At 38.7% G+C, this 24360-nt stretch overlaps 1 protein-coding gene across 6 annotated transcripts in view; it reads right to left on the reverse strand.

Moving 5' to 3' along the window:
• The window catches only part of LOC127956611 (synaptotagmin-1-like), a 210564-nt gene that overhangs the window by 96760 nt on the left and 89444 nt on the right, over nt 1–24360 (reverse strand). For 4 of the 6 annotated variants that reach the window (XM_052554662.1, XM_052554667.1, XM_052554661.1 and 1 more), the window contains exon 3: nt 8602–8678. The gene's annotated coding sequence lies outside the window, so the exon portion shown is untranslated. Of the gene's footprint in view, nt 1–8595; nt 8679–24360 lie in introns of all 6 variants that reach the window. The other 2 variants (XM_052554666.1, XM_052554663.1) reach the window with 1 other exon arrangement.

The following is a 24360-nucleotide window of genomic DNA, read 5'->3' on the forward strand; positions in this document are numbered from 1 at the left end:
TAATTAAAGTTGATATCTCTGCAGCACTATAAATTGAATTTTTTTTAATGACATCATCACCCTTATTTCTTCTCATTCTTTTGATGCGTGTAGGTCATGTTATGGACATTTTTACCTCAATTTTTACATATGGCACCTTTAATGTCTTACACCTTTGACGTGGATTGGAAAATGCATAGAAATGATATGCAGATGAGGTTATGCATAGTAAAACTAGACATTGTAAAATCCATATGGTGGTCTCGGGGAAGAGTTGGGGTGGAGATATATGTATGCACAATCTTCCCCTGACTTGGATTTATAAGGGATTTTTGCGCAGGTTCTGGCGTCGGATTTTATAAATCTGAACACTTTTGTGTGTACGCAAAATGTAGCTTTTGTGCCTACATAAACTTTTAGTATGAAATATATGGAAAGTTTTATAAATGAGACCCCAGATGCTGAAAGGATTTTACCCCTCCTTGAATATACAACCACAAAATGAGTCTCTCCTTGAAAAATAAAATAATAGTATGTCTACAACTGCAGAAAGACCAAGACGAAGACTGCACAGAAAAATGGAGTGCAAATGGAGGGAAGGCCTTGATCAAAGCATGTCTCCTGAGCAAGGACTCTCAGCCCAACAAAAGGTCAAGGGTACTTTAAGCTGTGAGAACTGGATGCACCCACTGAGCATCATTAATGTGAGTGCTTGCCTGTTCTCAACTTCCATACAGTATACCCACTCTTGGTTGAACAATACACCCATTAGGCCACTGCTAATGAATGGAAGCCTTTGAGAGATGTGCTTTTACATTTTGTCGCAAGTGTAGGTTTAATTACGAGAATAAAATTGATCCTCACCCCTTCGTTTGTTTCTTAAAACAGTTGGGTGTCACACGAAATACATTCATAAGTTTGTTCCAAGGCGGCTTTACATGATTTTGTAGACATAATTTTAAAACTGGCAAAACTAACACAATTATAATAAGTTTCAAATGAGCTGAATTGATAGCTGAGCTGAGCTGAGTGTGTTTGCGTGCGGATCTGGAGCAGATAAAATGCAGGAGATTTTAAACGCATTTTAGGCAGAGAAACCTCTCTTAATTACCTCTGATAGTTTAATTATGCTTCCAGTTTGCCAGGAGCATCAACCTGACAGACTCAAGCGAAACAGCTTTATTTTCATCATCTCCTCACTGTCTCTTTCTATCTTTCTGTGGATGCCTGGGCATCCTCCATGTTTTCTTCGGTGAACACAGGTGTTCATTTCAGAGTCGTCGCTGATGAACACTAGCAAACTAGATGCAAACACACAAACATGTGCGCACACCCCCTCTCTTCTCCTCCTGACACCTGTGGAGGCCATTGTTTCTGACAGAAGAGGAGGACACGCTGCAGATGCTGGGATGGTAATGAAGTGTGAGAGAGGAGACGTCCTGGACGTCCATTGTAATCATACTTCGCACTTCCAATCCTTGGCTCTCTTACTTAATTAATGCCGATCTAGTCTGGGTAGGTTGGAGATGTGTAAACCCAGATGCTGCCATTTTGCAGTTGTCCATCCTGGTTTTGCATTTTGCATCTAGTAAGCACCTGTGCTCCCCACGTTGGCGAGGAAGTCTGATGGAGATGTCCCACTGGGAGTAATTTAATGAAGGCATCAGAGAGTTGATGTGAGCTGCTGTGATTTATCATCTACAAGAGCCACCTCATCGACCATTCCACTCAGGGTAAGCAATTAAGACTTTTTCATAGCCCCAAATTGACCCCAACGACCTCAAAGGGGAACTCCACAATGGTACTGCAAACAATGGCTCTTGTTTATATCCAATCATGCATAGTGGCCCTTCGTATTTGTTCTACACATTTTAAATTATATATAGCTTAATGACAAATAAACCATCACAATAAACTAAATAAATAAATAGATAAAACACATTTTATTCATGTTGGTCTCAAATGGTTTTGAAAATGTTTTTAAAAGGCTTAATGTTTACATTTAATGATAAAACTTCATGTTTAAGTTAATTTCTCTAACATATCATGAATTATTATTCTTTATTAGGGAGTCCCACCAGATGACATTTGACCTAGCCTTGTCATAAAAACAAATTTTAAGAAACTTAACAAAATCACACACTTTTATGAGAGACTGCAGGGGTCATTTCATGTTCGTTGAACCGCAGTACTTACGTTCTCCCCAAAAAGAACAAAGTGAACATAAATCAGAAATAAGAAAAGCTAATTCTAGACGAGGGGTTATACAACTCATTGTAGCTCTGAATTGCATTTTTATGTACTTTTGAATAAGTAAAAAGATCTGGGAATTAAAAAAAGGTGTTATGTCACTGATTCAATTATTAAGCACAAACTGGCATAAAATACTCAGTCTGGACAGATGAGGCTATATTTGTGTGTGGGTCTGTACAGCAGGATCAGCGCTGTGGATTGGGCCGAGGATCAGGTCAGCTTTGGAGAGCACTCATTAAATGTGTTTGTCAAGACTCTGATAATTGAATTATCATGTATAAAACTGCTGCATCATCCGGTTAAATCTGGTCAAAGTAATGAAGCGGTGGATAAGAATCAGCCCTCTGAATTCTGGAGTTACTTCAACTGTAGCCTTGAAGTCGATTGATCTGAAAACATTCCTCAAGAGTGACGTCCATTCGAGTGTTGGAGGACTGAAGGCCTCTAGGAATGAAATGCGCATATAGTTGCGTCAAAGCAAAAAAAAAACATTTTTAAATTCAAAGTGCTGCACTGTGATGAAACACAAAGAGAGAGTTATGAGAAGAAAGAGAGGGCCTGAAAAAGACAGAAAACTGATGGAACCTGGAGCAATGGACGAGAGAGAGAGCAACCCACACAATAATGCATCCATTAATGTAACATAGGAAGATTGGGGGGAAAAGATGAACCCCAAACTTTTCATTGATAGTGTAATATAATCTAACTTTAACTAGATCTGTCAGAAGTTTAATTGAATCAGTAATCACTATTGATTCTTTCCCACAAAGAGAACAATTTATGCAGCTGACTGTCATATATTATTTATGACTTTTTTTTCTTCCATGGAAAACAAAAGGAGACGTTCTGAAGAATGACCGGACTAATATTCAATGACCAAAAATGATCAAATGTACAAAGGATCGTAGATGTACCATTAAAATAGTCTCCAAATTTTCTTCTAGCCAACTAGAAATTATGATAGTTTGAGTAAAAAGAGGTAAAAATTTGAAATAACAAGTGCAAATGTTTAGTAAATGCAAAAAGAATGTTCATTTTTGAATGAGTGAATAAAGAAGCTTCAAACAAAACAATAATAGTTATTATTATAAATAAGTGCTGAAACTTTGAAAATTAAAGTTTGGACTTTTAACACTACCAATATTCATTCATCTTCATATGAACTTACAAAATTGCTAAAAAAATTGCCTTTCCACAGCAGTGAACTAGGTGATGGAATGGAATAACCTCTGTTCTCTTTACCTGACAGTAATAATAAAATGCATGCCATGTCTTTAATTGCCTGTCAGTCCGAGATGATTAAAGCTACCAGGTTAAAGTCCAATATATGCTTTGTAAGTCTACAAAGCATATATTGGTTTTCCGCTTTCCCAAAGGCTTTTGTACAAGAAAGGGCAAAATAGTGGCCGGTAGCACACACATGCATGCAGTAGGTGATGCATGTGTGAGAGAACACAGTATTTTAGCACTCCCCGGGATCCAGTATTAAGTAAACTAATGACCCAACAACACAGTCAGGCCTTGGTAATACATCACAATGCCTAAACAAATTGCCTTTTCCCACAGCAACGGGACATCGATAGATTCCTTGTAAAACACAACAGTCGTGTGCGGAAACCTTCATAATGGAAAAACGTGCTTAAACATGTAAGTAGGTTATTGCTGAAAGGATCAATAACACTAGATTTTTGCTGAAGTCCACATTAAATCAAAATTGACCCCATTTATTATAAATTGAAATGATTATTGCACTGAGTATTCAAACCAAATACAATCTTGGCGTGAACCGGTTTTTTTTTTTCACATTACCAAAGCAAAATGGGTTGCAAATGCTTCATGTTAATTTTTGTTGACGTAACCATCTTACAGTTAAGCTATTACCTACTGCATACTCAGCAAAATAGGTGCCCAAGATATTTGATAAAGTAGAGGCCTCATAGTACACAAAGCACCCAACATTTAAATGAAGTGATTGTTCGCCTATACTGCAAGCGACAGCTGTTTTTTATAGAGTGTGATATTCACATGTATGGAGGCAGGAAGGTTGAGAGGTGTTTGTGAGGCTGTTGCTGCCTCTAAGGCAGATGGTTTTTAGGGTTGGGGGATGACAGATGAATTGTGCTAACATCATGTGCTGAGAGTCTGGGAGGTGTTCTGCCTGCCCTAGATTTACTATAACCACAGACAAACAATGATATGTGAGTTCACTAAGCAGATACAGCAGAGCTGAGTGCGTATGTAGATGCATCTATCTAATGGCAGTGGCAAAAACCTTGACTCAAGGTGAAACTTTTCATGGTTTCAATTAGTTATTTGGCAGTACTAACAACACACATCAACATCTAGGGGAAGCTATAAATTATGGTTTATAGGTTTAAATATAGATTGTTTTTTTTGTTTTTTTACACAAACGCATTGATTCAATTCAGAAAGCCTTTATTAACCTCCAGAGCCTTTTTATGATGGATGCATGCACTTTATTGAGCTTCATAATCTCGACCACCATTCACTGCCATTATTAAGCTTTGTAAGAGATGTGTTTTAACTGATTGTATTCATTTAAAAAAAGAAAGTCATATACACCTAAGATGGCTTGAGGGTGAGTCAATCATGGGGTAATTCAACATTTTGGGTGAAATGTGCTTTTAACTTAAAATGCATTTTAAAGCATTATGTTTTAATTATATGTATTTTTTTAAAGGATTGCACATAGTTTGTTTGTGTTGACTACCATAATTTGTATACTAAAGAAGTGTACATCTTTTTCCACAAGGGATAAAAGGCATTTGGTTGAATCTTGCACAACCCTGGCAGCTAGTTTAATGCTATACTGCTACCAATATTTATTTAGATCTAGAATGTTAAAGGAAAGTAAGAGATATGTGTAAGATCAACCATGAGCACTTGTTTTAACCTCATCAGCTGTAATAGCCAGCAGAGAATTATGTTGTCATCACGGCTGTGCAGAAGACCCTGCAGGGACAAATGTGGCGGCATGAGAGTTCCCTGCCCAGTTGAAGCATCCACTGTTCTCCTTCAAGCCCACGCTCTGCCACTTTAGATATGTCATGACCATTAATGATGAAAAATTGGACTGTTCGCGCCAATCCGGCTCTGAGACCACGCTCCGAGTCCTTCCGCACTTGCCTGGAGGTGCAGAGCCCCTTGCGCTCAAAACAAAATAGCATTTTAACAAGGACTGAATCAAACACAATGCCTCCCCCAAATGGCTACTCAGCTTCCTTAACCAGGCCAGCTGTACACGGCGTACAGTGTGACTAATCACAACCAAACCCTACTGGTGTACATAAGTATGACAGTGTTAACTAAATATATGCACAGTTAAAATCTGTGTGTGTTTTTGCAGCTCTTCTGACCTTTTTTGAACACCTATATAGTTTGACCTCACAGTGTCCTTGCAGACTGTGTGGGCTTTTCTACCTACTCAATTTGAAACTTTGAAGGACAACACGCTGTGTACAGAAATGAAAAGAACAGAAAACCGCACAAATGTTGACATTAAACGGCTTTAAAAACTGCTGAAATCCCTCCCTTTATCAATACAAAGTGTTTTTTTTTTTCATTTGTTGATGCAGTAGGGTCAAATCCAGCTTAATGTTGACTTCCCCCTCCCCCTGAGGACTTTAATATTTTCTCGACGGCTTGACTATCCATATTTCAATAAGGTGTGTTTGTGTCTTCTCCATCCAGAGAGCGAAATCAATAATGCATTAGTCAAACTCTTTAACCCATGAAGGGGAAATGGATAGCTAAGTCACACAAACCTTATCACTCCGACACCTCCCACATGAGTGAAATAGGCTGCTTAGAAATTGGGTTGCAGCCTTAACATTTGACATATTGATCGTGAATGACAGATTGACAGAGGCAGAGCACTGTTTTTATATTATTTGGAGCATGTATTGATTTCCTCAGTGACTCAAAATGAGGTATTTGAACCAGGTGGATCTCTTGATGTGTGCACTGTTGAAAACACCAGTCAACAGAATATGTTTAGGGGACACAGGTTGACTATCTTAACCACCAAGAATAACTTGGTCAGTTGAGTTCTGCTGGTCAAGAGCATGGTTATGTGTCATGATAGTATGCTTTAATGACTTAGGTGATACTTTTCAAGAACATTTAGAAGAACGTTTAAAGGGGTCATATGATGCAATTAAAAAAAAAAAAGAGGGTGATATCCTCTTTGTCATGCCTAGAGCTGATCCGTGCTGGTTGCTGAGGAAATAAATCTACTTCGCACTGCGGATCGCTGGATCGGCTTTCACCGTGGACAAAGTGGATTCTAGCCCTGGGTCGTCACGTGTGGTTGCCGCAAGCCCAACGGACGCTTCTTCGTAGAATCCGCCCGGCCATTCCTCACTCTAGCCATCGGCCTTTCCTCACTCAAGCCAATCACAAAGACATGATTTTATGTTTACACTGAGCAATATGCAATGCAACTTGTACAAAGAAAGTATAATTCATTGGTGAAGGGCATTACATTTCCATCACACGCTTAAGGCATTCGGCCAATCACAATGCACTGGATAGCTGGCCAATCAGAGCACACCTCACTTTTTTAGATCGATAAGCTTTGAAAAAATCAAAGCATTTCATAAAGGCAGGGCATGGAGGAGAAACAATAATGTACAGTATTTTAAAAATTATGTTTTTTGTTTTGTTTTGTTTTTTACCTTAAACCACAAAAACACATTCATTACACCAAATACACAAAATACTGTTCTTTTAGTAACATCATATGACCCCTTTAACATGGAAAATATATGAAGACTAATAGTGATACAGTATTTGTTAGAAAATATCATTTTATACACTGATAGATTCTTCACATAAACTAAACTAAAAAAAAAAAACCTTGTCAATTCTGTCACCATTTTAATAAAATTCCCAGGAAAGGCTCCAAAAACTGCTTGTCAAGCTTACTTTTCAATAACATTTGTCAAAATAACAATTGAAAAGTTACAAAAATAGCATTTGTAGTGTTTTATCTCAACATGTTCAGAATTTTTTGGTGTAGGTAAATATAAAATAAATTTTGTTTGCAGCCACGTCAGATCATGCTTGGTTAGGGCCCTGTTAAAGTTAATTCTGGTCTAAAGCCAGATTCAGACAGTAATCATATGGATTAAAATAATGGTAAAATGGTCAAATGAATTTCACATCACCTCAGTGATAAAACTCATGGACTCGGATAGCCATTTATACACAGTGGAGGAGTGATTTCTGTCATCCTATGAACCGGGAGCACGTTGCTCACATGGTCAGTCACATGATTATCTGCTGTAAATAAAATGTATTTTCTTTTCTTATTGTGTACATTTTTTCAATACTCATTATTATGTAAAATGTATTATTATTATTATTACAAGAACATTTAATAATATATAGAATCCTAATTATTATTTGATTATTTAAATCTCCTGTTTAGAAATAGGAAAATAGATGTGCTATGGTTGTATAATTATGTGCGATATAGTTATGTATATATCCGTTTATAATACACAGTTTAAAATTGTACTAAATACCTGCTGCTGCCATAATAAATATCCGTTTTGAATGTTTACGTGCGTTTCTTCTTTTTCTGCTCCCATTCGCTGTGGTGGAGCAGTTACGAATTATTGTTCTGTTAAATACTTTCCAATGTTTCAGAAATAAATATGTATGCAAATGAAGTACTGTATGAACACTGAAGTACAACAGTTGCCTTACGGTGTTCGGGAGTACTCAAAAAGGGTTTAAACACTGCATTTTGAATCAATTTCTTCTCATAAACTCAAAGATGTGGATTTAGATGGCAGTTAAATTACCACATGACCTTGGTGTTTGACAAAAACAAGTAAGTAATTCAGCCGGGGGTTTTTACAGAGGTGGTGAGAGATAAACACCGGCATTCTGGATTCAGACTGCATCTAAATCACAGACTACCCCCTGTAAATGGTGAAAATCACTTACATCCCCATGAGAAGCAATTACCTTCCGAATAGGGCTTAATATGGTCTTTTCAGCAAGATGTGTGAGAGTGAGCACTTGGTGTGCACAGAAGTTTTGTGTGGTATTTTGACTTGTGTGTCCTGCGGTTGTGTGAATTAGCAGTGCATGAGGCATCTCTGGTGTCTATGGTTTGTTTAGATGCCGTGTGTGTGTGTGCTGTGGTTGGCTGGGTGGCAGTTGATAAAGGCCGAGTGGACAGATAGGGGATGAAAGCCGTGCAGGTGTTTGGCTGTGAATGGACAGGGAACCTCTCCAGCCCCCTGGCATTTCTAATGAAACCAAACGGATGCATGCGTGTCTGTGTGTGTGTTCACGTCTGGTCTTTGAAGCCACAGGACAAAGACTAACCTTTACCTCAAGGTAGCTTGCTGCTGAAGCTGGCCTCAGACTCTCTCTCTTACTGAAGTCACAGGGAGCAGCGTTCTTCAGACCTGAAAATGAAAGAGCAGAGGTCAACAAAAACGAATATATAATTTTTTATCTACACATTCCTGGATTAAAAAAAAACTAAACAACAACAAAAATATATATATTGAAAAGAAAGTCGATTCGCTCAGTCGCCATCTTGGTAACATACCCAGAAAAGCTGAAGTTTTAGTATAATTTGTCAAATATCCAATAAATAAAAATTACTGTTAAAGGCAAATGCTAAAATATTTTTTTTGTTTTGAGAATAAAATGTAAAAACATTAATAAATAATAATAATTTGTGAAAAAAGTCACACGATATGGCCTGCTTAACCTGATAAATATAATGTGCAGAAACAGCTGAGAGGAAACCATAGATGTTCTTATGGCAAAATCAATAGATTCAACAGCAAGCATTAAGAAATAACCCATAAAGCCAGTGTCATTTCCTCCGGTTGATTTTACGATCAGCTGGGTAATCTCATTCTCTCAGTGGGGAAGACGAGTTTGGTATTGACAGGTTGGTTTCACAGCTGACGTCCTACGTGTTCATTTGCAGGCTACTTAAATTGCATAATGTGCTGTGGAACTGGGATACAGAGCAGTCAGACATCTTCACACCACAGGTGTCTCGGGCATGGGCTAAAAATGCTGCCCGTAGAGCAAGGGCTTGAGAAGAGCGCTGGATAGTACACACCCCAAAAAAATTAAATCAATAAAATAAAATAAATAAAATCTGAGTATATCATTATTTACTAACCCTCATGTTGTTCCAAACAAGACAAGACAAAAAAGCACTATAAGTTGATCATAAAGAAAGTATATTGTCACCGCACGTGCACAAGACAGACACAGTGGGCGTGGCGTCAGGCCTCGGAGAGGCTTTTATTAACAGAATTCATAAAATAACACAGGGAATAAAAGTGGCCAAAGGGGGAAAGTGTCCAAAATAACAGGGAATCTGGTGTCCTCGTCGTGCTGCGGGGTTTGTGTAGGTCGGGCAGTGTTCATCGAGGAAGGGTCCAGGCAAGGGGTGGAGTCCGGCAGCCGCACGCGCTCCCCTCCTTGGTCCGGGGCGCGAGGGGCGGCGGCTTCTCCTAGCGGCTGCGTCTCTCTCGTTGGCCGCGGCGCTGGTAGGGGATGGACGGCCCGGCATCCTGGCCCGTCGGCAGTGTATACGGGTGCGGTTCCCATCCGGATCGCGGGTCCGGCAGCTCACGTCTTGGTGGCGCGGGATTCCCTCAACGCACCCTTCCTGGACCCAAGAGGACACCAGTGTGCATGCACGGGGAAGAGACCGGTCTCCCGAGGAGAGGCGCGTTGGGCTTTTAAACAGCGGCGGGGATGAGGCTCCATTCACATCAGGTGTGCCCCATCACACGCCGCCAGCCCTGACTCGTCCAGCGCCCCTCCTCACACACCCACTCCAGTCGGGAGCCTGGTGAAGGGCGGCGATTTAGGACGGGGTGCCGGTGACAATCAGGGAGGAGGCAGCTGACTCGTCACATTCCCCTTCCCAAGCGACATCCCCGTCCCCAGGGCGCCACCCACACGGGAGTGCTACCATCCTCAACCAGACTCCAAACGGTCGGAGTGGGCGGGGATTCCTCCCTCTCGCAGCGCGCCGGAACAGGGACAGAGAAACCGGGTTTTAGTGACAGCCTCAACCAACCACAGGGCAAAATGACGATAACAGAAGTCACTTACCCTTTTGTGGTTGGGAGGCTGTCCCCGGTTTTCCTCCGTCCCAGTCCGGGTTCTCACGAACATTTGCAAGCGAGAGGGAGTGACGTCACAAGATGTTTCCCAACTGCGCTGTCTAGGCTCCGCCTGCCCGCATTCTCCACCAGTGTCACGGGAGGGGCACAAGACAGACACAGTGGGCGTGGCGTCAGGCCTCGGAGAGGCTTTTATTAACAGAAATCATAAAATAACAGGGAATAAAAGTGGCCAAAGGGGGAAAGTGTCCAAAATAACAGGGAATCTGGTGTCCTCGTCGTGCTGCGTGGTTTGTGTAGGTCGGGCAGTGTTCATTGAGGAAGGGTCCAGGCAAGGGGCGGAGTCCGGCGGCCGCACGCGCTTTAAAACAGCGGCGGGGATGAGGCTCCATTCACATCAGGTGTGCCCCATCACACGCCGCCAGCCCTGACTCGTCCAGCGCCCCTCCTCACACACCCACTCCAGTCGGGAGCCTGGTGAAGGGCGGCGATTTAGGACGGGGTGCCGGTGACAATCAGGGAGGAGGCAGCTGACTCGTCACAATATATATATATATATATATATATATATATATATATATATATATATATATATATAGAAATATATATTATTATTATTATTATTATATATTTTTTTTGTTTTCTGAAGTGAAACATACAGTATGAAAAGAAGTTATAATGGTATGATATTTTTCACCTCTTTTTTGAATACAATGAATTCAGATGAACTACTCTTTTAAAAACCTGTTTTTTTTAATACTACATATAGTCAGAATATTAGGATGCAATGACTGTAAATCTTCCTCTTCCCTGTAGTTCTCCAAAATCAATGTGAATCGTGTATTACAACTTGTACAACCTGTTTTCTTATATATTTGTGAAAACTATTGTCATTTGGTGTCACATGACTTATGAACCTTCTGATCTTGATGTATTAATTCCTTTAAAATTGTCCTTTTGTGCTCCACAGGAAAAATAAATAAAAAATGGAACAACATGAGAATTTTACCAACAACAGTCTTTTCATTTTTGGATGAACTATTCCTTTAAAAATGACGCACAGAATTCTCCTGAAAGCAAACAGAAAACTCTTTTCAGAGCGCACACATTTGGCTAATTGAATACTAGGACGGATTGTGCTATTCAATGGGCAGCATGTGGCTGCCAAGCAGAGCAGATTGTTGAGGTGACTATTTAAAGTAATCATATGGACAAGCTCACAGAGAATAGATCGTTTTTGTGTTTTTAATGTGAAAATGAAAAAAGTGATTTGCCTTTGTCAGCGGTGAAGCCCAAGTTATTGATAACACAGCGTACACACAGCAGCAACAGCTATGAGAAAGAGAAAGCCATGGAGGAAGGGAGAACAAACAGAGCTTCTCATCCATATCCTCTCTCTCCTCAGAGGCTCTTTATCCAGGCTTTGATGCACAGATTAAAAGCTATTACTTCAGACTGGCAGGTGTGGAAATACAATGCATGGATAGACAATCTCAAATGGAAAAAAGAAAACAAAATCCCAACCTTTTATCAGTTGAATAAATAACACCTTTGTTGGCACTTGGACAAGAATGCCAAGATCTACTGAATTATTTATTTTGTATTAACATAAATGAGGGAATTCATGAAGAAGTCAGAAGTCAGAAGTCAAAAGTCGGAAAGAGCTTTATTGTCAAGTATGTTTGCACATACAAGGAATTAGTTTTAGTGTCACAAGCTTCCAGTACACAGAGCCAACAGCAACACAGATATATAAAAAATAAGATGTGAATAAAATAATTATGCATAAATATAAATAAACCACAAAAAATATATTTATATAGATGCTATAGATAGAATAGGAATAGAATAGAATAAAATAAAAAATAAGTTGTAGGGATGTACTTGGATTTAGAGTGATTAATAAGTATAAGGTTTTTGTACATACTTTAATTGCACAATGGGAGAACATTAATTGTTCATGAGGGAGATTGCATGGGGAAGAAACTGTTCTTGTGCCTGGCTGTCCTGGTATTTGGTGCTCTGTAACGCCGATCAGATAGCAAATGTTCAAAAAGGAGATGGCATGGATGTGAGGGATCCAGAGTGTTTTTCTGAGCACTTTTCCTCACTCTGGATGTATACAGTTCTTGGATGGCAGGCAGGGGATCACAACTCATTCAGGTCTTCAGCAAGTTGTTGATTGGCCTCAATGCTGGAGGATGGTGTCTTGTAGGTGGTGATGTCTTTCAGGCCTTTCCACACAGATGCAGGGTTGGCAGAAAATTGGCGTTCTAGATTTTTAGCATAGTTTCTCTGTTGACCATTCCAATATCCTTATTCAGTGTTTCTGGCCTTATTGTACAAGACTCTGCCCTCCCTTTTGTAGACGTCCTCTTTGGCCTGATGAAGATGACGAGTTTTTGCTGTAAACCATGGCTTTTCATTGTTGAATGTTAAATGAGTCCTAGTAGGGATGCACATGTCTTCACAGAAACTGATATATGATGTTACAGATTCCGTGAGCTCATCCAGATCATTGGTTGCAACTTCAAAAACACTCCAATAAGTGCAGTCGAAACAGGCTTGTAATGCCCGCTCTGTTTCATTGGTCCATCTCTTTACAGACTTTAAAGGCAATAAAGAGGAATTCTATTTCATGCATACTGAGTTTTTTACACTGTTAAAGAGTTGGATTCCCATGCTAAACATGGACAAAGTTTCAAAATTTTTGAAACTTGTGACAAACTTCCGGTTTGTCACAAGTTTCGGACTCAAATGGACCATTGACACTATCACTCAACATGAACATGATCAAGAAGAAATATACGCAAACATATATTTTAAATAGAAGATAAAAGGCATAAACTACCATTCAAATGTTTTTTTTTTCTTAGTATTTTATGCTCACGTTGCATTTTAATTGATCAACAGAAAAAAAAACTGAAATACTATGAAATATTATCCTTTAAAACAACTTTTTTTTTTTCTTTTACATTTTTACATTTATAGAACATTTATGGCTATATATATAAATATATACACACATATATACATATGCATATGTATACATATATACACATACATACTGTACACACACACACACACACACATATATACTATCATTATTTATAAATAAGTTATTTATTCAGCTAAAATTCCAGTCTTCAGTGACATTTCTTATTATTGCTTAATATTTTTGTGCAAACCCATTATGAATAGAATGTTCAAAAGAGCATTTATTTGAAATATAATTCTTTTGTAACATTAGAAATTTATTTAATGTCAGTTTTTATTAATTGTAATACATCCTTGCTAAATTGTTGAGATTTAAAAAACAACAACAAACAAAAAAACAAAGCTCTTATCACAAACGTGTGGATGCTAGAATTTATATTTTAAATTAAATACACTGTTTTCAATAAATAACACAATTAAAATATAATTTGCACAGAAAGGCAGCTTGTTTGCCATGAAAAGACTGACAATGAGTGTCAGTCTTACATAATCTCTGCTTAATAACCCAGAAAGGTCATGTAAATGCCTTAAAGAGTGTTTTATTTCGGGAAAGCTCATAAACTGTTAAAGCAAACACTTAGAAATTTGCATTTTGGAAATTTGCCAATAGGTTACACATCCTTTATGTAAATGCTCTTACAATAATATAAAAAATAGATATAAACTGCTTTAAAAAAAAATCTAATATATAATAAGTAGAAGATGTGTTTCTGAATGTCGCTGATGTTGTCCCACACTTTGCGGTATGTTTTACCGAAAGCACGCTGCAAAGTGTGGGTCAACATCAGCTCCATGTTGCCTTGCTGTGGTCGTGTTCCAGCTTTGAGTCCATTAGAGTTGCTTTGAAACTACTTATGTGAGGTCTGAACTGTTGCCAGAATGAACAGCTGCTTCAGCGTGTAAATCATCCTGTATAATGCAGAGGCTGTAAGCATGAGAATGCCCAGCATCCCTACCCACCAATCAATAAAGCGCCAGCAATCTGACAGTTCCTACCGACAAGCTCTCGAAACAAACGACACGAGTGGCACAATGATGGTCCCTGATGCCCGTTTGTCTGCCGTCTACCTCACCAGTTAATTAGTTTCAGATGTTTTTTTTTATATTTGTGGCTGTGAAAGAATGACTTGTCATTCAACATCCCTGTCTCTTACAGTTTCCTTTCATGACTGGCTTCACTCTTCATCCCTCATTCCTTTCACTCCTTCAATTCTGCTCTACATCATTGTTTCTGTTTGGGAAGCTGCCATGTCCTTGTTTACGTTCTTTGCAGTTCTTGCCGAAAATGGGGTCGCATTAAAATGAGAATGAATTACCAATGTTAACTTTGACATCATATTGCCAAGTGGTCTTAGTCAGCCTTTTGTTTACTTCTACTCACAGTTAAGTATTTTCAAGATCCAATTTAAAAAACAATCACATTGATCTTCAAAGTTTAAATTATTCAGCAGTTTTATCATCAAATAATTTAATGTCTCACTGGGTATCGAGTTCGATATGAATTGCCTCATTTGAAACAAGCGATATACAGTATTGTTCAAAATAATAGCAGTACAATGTGACTAACCAGAATAATCAAGGTTTTTCGTATATTTTTTTTATTGCTACGTGGCAAACAAGTTACCAGTAGGTTCAGTAGATTCTCAGAAAACAAATGAGACCCAGCATTCATGATATGCACGCTCTTAAGGCTGTGCAATTGGGCAATTAGTTGAATTAGTTGAAAGGGGTGTGTTCAAAAAAATAGCAGTGTGGCATTCAATCACTGAGGTCATCAATTTTGTGAAGAAACAGGTGTGAATCAGGTGGCCCCTATTTAAGGATGAAGCCAACACTTGTTGAACATGCATTTGAAAGCTGAGGAAAATGGGTCGTTCAAGACATTGTTCAGAAGAACAGCGTACTTTGATTAAAAAGTTGATTAGAGAGGGGAAAACCTATAAAGAGGTGCAAAAAATGATAGGCTGTTCAGCTAAAATGATCTCCAATGCCTTAAAATGGAGAGCAAAACCAGAGAGACGTGGAAGAAAACGGAAGACAACCATCAAAATGGATAGAAGAATAACCAGAATGGCAAAGGCTCAGCCAATGATCACCTCCAGGATGATCAAAGACAGTCTGGAGTTACCTGTAAGTACTGTGACAGTTAGAAGACGTCTGTGTGAAGCTAATCTATTTTCAAGAATCCCCCGCAAAGTCCCTCTGTTAAAAAAAAGGCATGTGCAGAAGAGGTTACAATTTGCCAAAGAACACATCAACTGGCCTAAAGAGAAATGGAGGAACATTTTGTGGACTGATGAGAGTAAAATTGTTCTTTTTGGGTCCAAGGGCCACAGGCAGTTTGTGAGACGACCCCCAAACTCTGAATTCAAGCCACAGTACACAGTGAAGACAGTGAAGCATGGAGGTGCAAGCATCATGATATGGGCATGTTTCTCCTACTATGGTGTTGGGCCTATTTATCGCATACCAGGGATCATGGATCAGTTTGCATATGTTAAAATACTTGAAGAGGTCATGTTGCCCTATGCTGAAGAGGACATGCCCTTGAAATGGTTGTTTCAACAAGACAATGACCCAAAACACACTAGTAAACGGGCAAAGTCTTGGTTCCAAACCAACAAAATTAATGTTATGGAGTGGCCAGCCCAATCTCCAGACCTTAATCCAATTGAGAACTTGTGGGGTGATATCAAAAATGCTGTTTCTGAAGCAAAACCAAGAAATGTGAATGAATTGTGGAATGTTGTTAAAGAATCATGGAGTGGAATAACAGCTGAAAGGTGCCACAAGTTGGTTGACTCCATGCCACACAGATGTCTAGCAGTTTTAAAAAACTGTGGTCATACAACTAAATATTAGTTTAGTGATTCACAGGATTGCTAAATCCCAGAAAAAAAAATGTTTGTACAAAATAGTTTTGAGTTTGTACAGTCAAAGGTAGACACTGCTATTTTTTTGAACACACCCCTTTCAACTAATTGCCCAATCGCACAGCCTTAAGAGCGTGCATATCATGAATGCTGGGTCTTGTTTGTTTTCTGACAATCTACTGAACCTACTGGTAACTTGTTTGCCACGTAGCAATAAAAAATATACTAAAAACCTTGATTATTCTGGTTAGTCACATTGTACTGCTATTATTTTGAACAATACTGTATGCCTCATTTGTGTCTTCTTTGCAAGTTGAAAAATTCACATGATACATTTTCATGCAAGCCAATCAATGAAGAATTTATTGACACATCAGGTCTGACAGTCCAGCTTTATCAGCAAATGGAGGAGAGTATTACACAATGTTTTGAGTGACACAAAACACATCCTGCAAGTAAAACAGAGTGATAACACCATTGAATATTAATTTCATTTTTGGTGTGCATAAGGCTACGCTTACACAATAATGCACTTTCATAATAAAATGGCATTTCAAACACAATCTTAGTGCATACTTGCGTTTCCACTGCATTCAGAAAATGTGACCATTCATGCACACTGTACAATCAAGCTACATAAAGCAATTAATAAGATTTATATTAAACTTTTACTCAAAACTGACTTTAAACCACCACTGTGTGTTTGTAATCACTTCTGATTGCGATCTTATGTGTGTTTTGGCCATATAATGTTGCTGAAATATACTATTTGTACACTTTTATTTCAAGCTAATCACTACACCCGATTAGCATTTCTCCTTTAAACAAAATGAGGCAACTCAGGCAGACAGCACTGAAATCAGCAAACTATTGGAAAATGTAAGAAATTATGATTCTGAACGCTATGCGTTTAAAATGGAAAATGCACCAGTGTAAACATAGCCTAAAGAAGTGGAAACTGAAAACTATTCGAACATATTAAAACTATTTGTACTGATTTATTATGTTGGTTATATTCTGTTCCTTCGTGCTCTTGATGTGCAATGTAATCTTGTTAAAATGGGTTTCATAAAATTGGTATTGAGAAAAGTATCGTTAAGGAACCGGTATTGAAGTCAAGGTATCGGTACCCTAGTTATAGATGAGAATGGATAAGAAAAAATAGGTTCTTCATTTACTTCAAAAGCCTCAAATACTGTGGCTTCTGTGATCTCGAAAAATAACCTGAAACCCATACGGTTGAGCCCTTTGTACTTTGTATAATTGGCTTATAAGTAACCACTTAGCAACCACCCAGAAAACACATAGCATCACATGTTCTTTTCTTTTTCTTCTTCCTTTTTTTTTTAAATTATTGTAGAATTTGGTAAGTAACAGCGTGATTTCCATGCCGTTTTTGTTCAGTCATCTATGCTTACCCCAGTTTAGCATTTCTCATTACATGCCTGTGCACAGCACCCCTTAAAAGGTCAATGATTGTAATAGAACCACAGCCTGCGTTGAATGATGTTAACCTACAAGCAGCCAGAATGCGTTTACTTGCTATCATGAGGCCACCCAGCGCAACCGCTGCAGATGGCACTGTGACATATTTCATATCCATGTGTTTCATTTTATCCGGATTAAATTCAATCCATGTCTATTAATTGCTTTCACGGCCCGATATGTAACAACAAGCACAGGACATGGAGACAACAACTCGGTGGCCTTTGATTAAAAGCTGTGTAGGAGCAGTAGTGTGTATGACAGCAGAGATATTGCGATTGTAATGCAGTTTGAGCATTGAGCTGTAGAGCCTGCTGACCCATGTGACTTGCCACTGCCAATTGTGACAGGCATCCATTTGATGATTATCCAGGAGGACACCCGAGACCCAGTTATGTCTACTGGGGTGCATGTAGGCCTATGTAGTACACAGACACATCCTTAACTATTTTCCAAGACAGACACCCCAAAATGAGACATGGAATTCAGATTTTGTTTTTGAAGGGGTTATAATGTTACAGTCATAGGTGTCATTTAGATTGGCCCCACCACTTTTAGCCATGGCCAATTTTGTCCCCACCACCCTGTGAAATGGCTCACTGAGATGTGACTAAAAAAGAAGCAGCACATCCAAGTAGCTAGCAGAAGTTTCACTGCATCCTTGTTATAACGAGGGGAGATCTGAATTTATTTTTAATGTTGCCATCAGTGGTGGAAAGTGACAGTAGCGATGTTCTCTCCTCACACTGCAGTCTATCGATTTTCCACGGCTGCCTTACCATTCTAGTGAAACCACTAGATAAAATGCAAACAAATATGTTTCTGATGCTTATATACTGTAGATCCATTGACACAAATAATAAGTTATTTTATGCCACATTAAAACCCACAAATCCCTCGTACTCTAAAGGAAATCATTAGCACTACCCCAACACAAGACCCAACTTCATTTGGACTGCTTACCCACACATTTATCCAAATAAAAACTTTATCAAATAAAGGCTAAAGAGTAAGCTTAGAGTAAGGGCGGGGTTGACCTCTTTGCCATGGATGATGTCAGCGTGCTTACTAACTATGCTCACAGTGATTGGGTGATAGTCTCTGTCAGAGATTTATTCATAGAATTATTTTAGAGCAAAGATAAAGGTTTAAAAATAAAAAATGTTGCCACATACAAATAAAGATTTTAAAATGCAGGCTAAGTGTCACTATTTAAACAAGTATGTGTTCAGCTAATTTTCAGCCTCTTACATCTATGCTTCTCATAAATAGTGAATATGAATAGAAACAGCCTTTTAATAAACAGAATAATCATGGCTGATAGGAAGGCATGGAAACGTAAAAGAAAACTGACCTGACACAAGCCCAGCTGTTACTTCTTGCCCAACTGGTCAATGAAAACAAAGACATAAATCAAAGGAAAATTTGGAATTGGGATTACCTTCAAAACCAAAGGTGATACCTTTATAAAAGCTCATTATTGTTAAATATTTCTAAAATGCTTATGTTGCAAGGCAGATTGCCACGGGCCCTGATCTCTTAGAGTGGACTAATGTTCAAGCCTTCTCAATTTCTGACATCCCAACCAACAAATAACTCTGACCAATTTCTCTGTTAATAATGGTATTCAAAACCTACAGGGATAATTTGCCTCAGAGTTTGTAGTCATTATGTGAAATCTCATAATAAAATGCTGAAATACAGCTGGCGATATCTGCTAAAAGAAACAGATCATTATGTTTAGAAATGACTGGGGCAGCTTTCACCCTGGAGTGAAGCAGAGCAGGTTGTCAGAGCAATGATGAGGGTGTGACTGTCAGATGAGCAGGGTGCACTAGCTCTGGCACGTCCTACCACAATCACTGCAGAATAGCTGGCTAACAGCCTCCGAAATGATTGGGAACCATCCCTCCCTCTAGATCTCCAAAGCCTGTGTCCAAAGCACAAGACCTCCTGGAAGGAGACCAGATTTGGCCATCTGCCTCAACTTCCTTCGGCTGACTCATTATACTGAGGTGACCTCCACAGTGATGTCACCATATGTAAAAATGCACCGTCAGGGATGCATTGCTGTGGGTAATTTGGGCAGAGCACAGCATGACCGACAGCTATAAATGATTTGGTGACTTATCTTCTTTTTTCTTTTTTCTTACTTTATCCCCAACATTCATCTCCAGCTATTTGATAGTCTGATATTGGAAGACAAAAGCAGCTCATTTGAGAGATCTGTCACTCCACCCTGCTGATTTCCACTGAGCCGCTTTCAGTCACCGATTTAAGTTACTCTTCAGGCACTGTCAGCCAACAACAATCCTTCCCAGCCCTGATACAAATTAGCATACTTTTGAAACAAAATCAGTTAGACTTTTTTTTTAGTTCTAGCATTACTCCAAAAAGTTGTCTTTTAATACTAGATATATTTAATAAACTATATTGTTCATTTTAATAATTATTTTATTTATAAGCAGAGATCGCCAGACTTAATTAAACCAAACAACAACAACTCTCCCAACCCTTCCCATCATTCCCCTTCTGCCCATCACAAGTCATACACTGTGCTCACTGTGGCCTTTCATTTCAAATGGAATGTGTGTGTGTGTGTGTGTGTGTGTGTGTGTGAACATCAGGGCCATGGCGCAATATAAATCGACTGAGGGGAAACCTAGTGAGTGGTTTGATGGTGGAATGGATGACAAATAAGAACAGTGAGATGCCTTTTATTGTCGCCAGTTGAGTCTATCCATTTCTCTTCTCTTTCTATGACTTTTTAAATCTGTTTTCTCCTCAAGGCCACCCCCCACCCTTCCTTCTTTGATGTGCCGCTGCGCTAGAATCATAAGTCTGAAGGAAAGACACGCCGCACCCAGTTAAGAAGTGATTTCTGCGGCGTGCCTGGATTACTTATCCCAACATGACACATTTGCCATCATCTGCCTCTCTACTGTAATGGCAGCTCCTGGAGTGAGTAATTATAAACTCAAACGTTTGTGTTAAATCGCGACCTTGTGGCACGGCTCCAGAATCCGTTCCATGTTTACGACTAATAAGACAGGATTGTCTTTGGTAATCAACTAAAATATGCCCTGCCTCGTAAGAAGACAAATATTCTCAAATATTTACTTACATACTCAGTAAGTGTGCCTGCTAAGGAGGAATAAACAGCATATGTAGTATGTATTGTAGTGCCCTGATACAAATTAGCAAAGTTTTGAAAAAAAAAAAACGGACAAAAACAATTAGCATGTGTGTGTGTGTAAGCAACTGTATTGTTTATTTTAATAACTGTATTTAAATATCTATATTTTATAAGCATGGGTGATACTATTTGTCTATTCAAAAAAAAAAAAAAAAACATTTACATGGAATATATACATTTTAAATAATTGTCAAATATTTTATTGATTGATTGATTTCTGATTTGCGTTTTTATGAATGAAAAACAAACCAGTGCTTTAAGTTCATATAACTGGTATTGTTAAAACTTCATGAAAAACCTTTTGAAAAACATCACAAAAATATTAATAAATTGAAAGTGACTCATTATTCCTGTCGATGTTATTCTCATCCATCCGTCCCTTCAATAGCTTTGTCCTTGTGCATCAAAACCTTTCCCAGAAGCTGAACTATATAAATACTTTTCAAGTGGACTTGTGCCATGCGCTTCAACAGCTCCATGATAGTGGACCTGAGGCCATCCATTCAAGCTCTCTATTTTAAAGCAATACCTCTGGCAATGCAGTGGCTCAGAGGCAGCCTTTTATTCTCGAGAAGGGGTCTGTCCTCTACTGTTAATGCCACCTGAGTAAACAGGATTTACCTTGATAAAGACAAACGATGTTTTCTCCTTATTCAAGGTTCTTTAGTGATGACTCATTCTTAAATGTATGGGATTTATAAAACCTCAGACAATACGTTCAGTGGATATCAACAGCGATTCGACCAACAGCCTGATCATGGATAAAGTGGTAAACAGTTCTCTCTCTCTAAATAATGGGACTGAGAGGACAGGCTACTCGTATATATGTGGGAGGAAAGAGACATTTTGGAGAGAAAAATGTGCATAGAAAATGGAGTGCTGGGTACATTTCTCCAAGGGTCACATGACCAGCTGAAACGTGTCACTAATTTAGTACTCAGCCACATCCATTAAGGACAAATGAATTATATTATGAAAGAGAGCACTGGTAAAGGCTAATAAATAAATTACATCCAAACGAATGACTGATGTTTAGGAAACTCTCACAAAAATACAAGACTAGGAAGGCATAACATAAGCGAGAAATACCTTGCATTAATCACAGTTTGGTTCTAATCTTTGTCATTTGCCCTCAACAAAGTTCAATATTACTTAATAAGGAACAAGAGTGCAAACAAACTGGAAACTGGGTAAAACACCCAAAACCTAAGGCAAAACTGAAAAATAAAAACAAATATATCAAAGCGATGATGTGAATTCAGAGAAACATCACAAGAAAACGAATTTTTCTTAATGAGCTTTGAATGGGTCTTTTTTATTTGTTTTCCAATAAAACATCTAAAAATCCTTAAAATAAGATACATTTACTTGAGAAACAACAATGAACAACACATTAAGACTTATTTTCATAGATTATGTTTGGAAAATAAGTGCATTTGTTCTTACTGCTTTTTAAAATGGTTTTTACTTGAACATGTTTGTACTAAAAGAAGGGGAAAATATGCCAGTGAAGTAAAACAAAACACATTGTATTAAAGATACATCTCTGAAAACAAATCTCAATGTGTTGTGCGGTGTTGCTTTTCATAGAAATGTATTTCGCTTCATGGATTTTAACTGGAAAATCCATAAATACATTAAGAAAAGGGTTTTTGGGAGTAAACAAACTAATGTAAGTTTTGATACAATCCTTCATGGAAAAAAAAAAATCTGAAAATCTATTTTAAATCAAGACTTTCGAAAGAAGATTAAACATGAATTGAAGGGGCAGAAGTGAAAAAGAACAACAATTGACAAATTGTAAAGGGCAAAGAGATTTCAACTTCAACCGGGGAGTTGATCAAGACAGCAAAATACCATTATCTAGTGACAATAAAATATGATTGGATCCTTGGAGCAAATGTAAAAAATCCAATTTGATTATTTACTTAAAGACAAATTGGGGTGACAAGACCTACATGTATCATGAAGTTACACAACAACAACAACAATATAAGATCTAACTTTAATATGGCTAAAAGCATTAAGGAGCCTGTCATTATTTTTGCAATCCCATTTGGTGCCACTAGTGGTTTAGCGGTGAGATACTTCACTTTAAATACAAAGACTTAGTATAGATGGGGTCTCATAATTGAGAAACCAGCCTGGGTGGGAAGGAAGGCACGTTGGAGGAGGACTGGGTAACAGCCATCTCCAAACAACCTGGCATGAAGCGCATCAGGGAGCTATTTGCTCCAACCCTCTGCACGACTCCCATTGTTATTGCCAAAAGATGCGCAGGAACAAATCCATTCGAGTTGGGTGCCTGCATTCCCTGTTCGAATGCCTGGAATCACCATATCTACCTCCCATGCTCAGCCTGGCTCCACCAGGTCACCATTTTGTCAGTGGAACGCTGCCATTGTACCTAAATCACATTCATCCTGGGACATGCCAGGCAGTACAAAGGCGATTAAACAGGATGTGTCGAATAATCTCTGGTGGATTGGGTGCCTGGCAAAGGGCGTCAGCAGACATGGCAAGGAATACGAGGGGTGTTGTTGTTTCAGGAGACAAGCTTTATGCTTCAGTAGGTTCAGACTTTGGACTTTGGAAGATTGTCATTGCCTACTTACCCCATTGTAGTGGTGATGTGAAGTAAAATGATTGTTATTCAACTATATACATTAACTTTCCGACAGCACTCGTCCAACGGCTGATGAGTATGAATATTGATGTCGATAGCTGGAAAATAAAGCTTGAATGCTGATCAACTGTGACAGAACTGTGGTCTCCGAACTCCATTTTCGGAGACAGACTAGATAAACAAAGGAAAAATGAGTCAGAAAATGAGAGAATGGCCATCAGAGAGCAGCACTGAAATGCAGCTTCTGAATTGCAGAGTTTTTAAGTTCAAGATTACCAACTCATCTACAGTTGTGTCCTTTTATAAAAGATATGTAAATGAAGTGCAGTAGGAGTCGGCAGCCAACAATGTTTTTCTCGCTCGTTTCATCTTAAGCGATCATTATCCATGGGTTTGGGGAGAAAAGGGCTCAGCTGCATGGCCAATTTCACAGCCAATTCACAAGCTCCCCTCGTTTACAAAAATGAGGAGCGGTACGCCATATTAACGTTTTATGAAATCTGATGGCATCACTGAGTCTTGGAGCATAAATAGCGAACTGAGATCAATTTGGCACCAAATGGAGCACCATCAAAAAAACACACACACACAAAAAAAACACAACCAACCTTTGAAATTTGCTTTGAAAATTCAGTCAGGTTCAGAGCACTACAGATCACTTCAGATTAGCAAAGAAGTCACAACCTTGTATTTTTTCCAGTGCATTTTTGAATCTTTTTGGAGTCTGCATTTAGATTTTATGTCTGGAAAGGACAAAGTAGCATTCTTATTCTCATGCTGAATGTTAACCATACTGCAAGACGGATCCTC

Source organism: Carassius gibelio, chromosome B4 (genome assembly GCF_023724105.1).
Source record: "Carassius gibelio isolate Cgi1373 ecotype wild population from Czech Republic chromosome B4, carGib1.2-hapl.c, whole genome shotgun sequence".
In the NCBI taxonomy this organism is placed as follows: Eukaryota; Metazoa; Chordata; class Actinopteri; order Cypriniformes; family Cyprinidae; genus Carassius; species Carassius gibelio.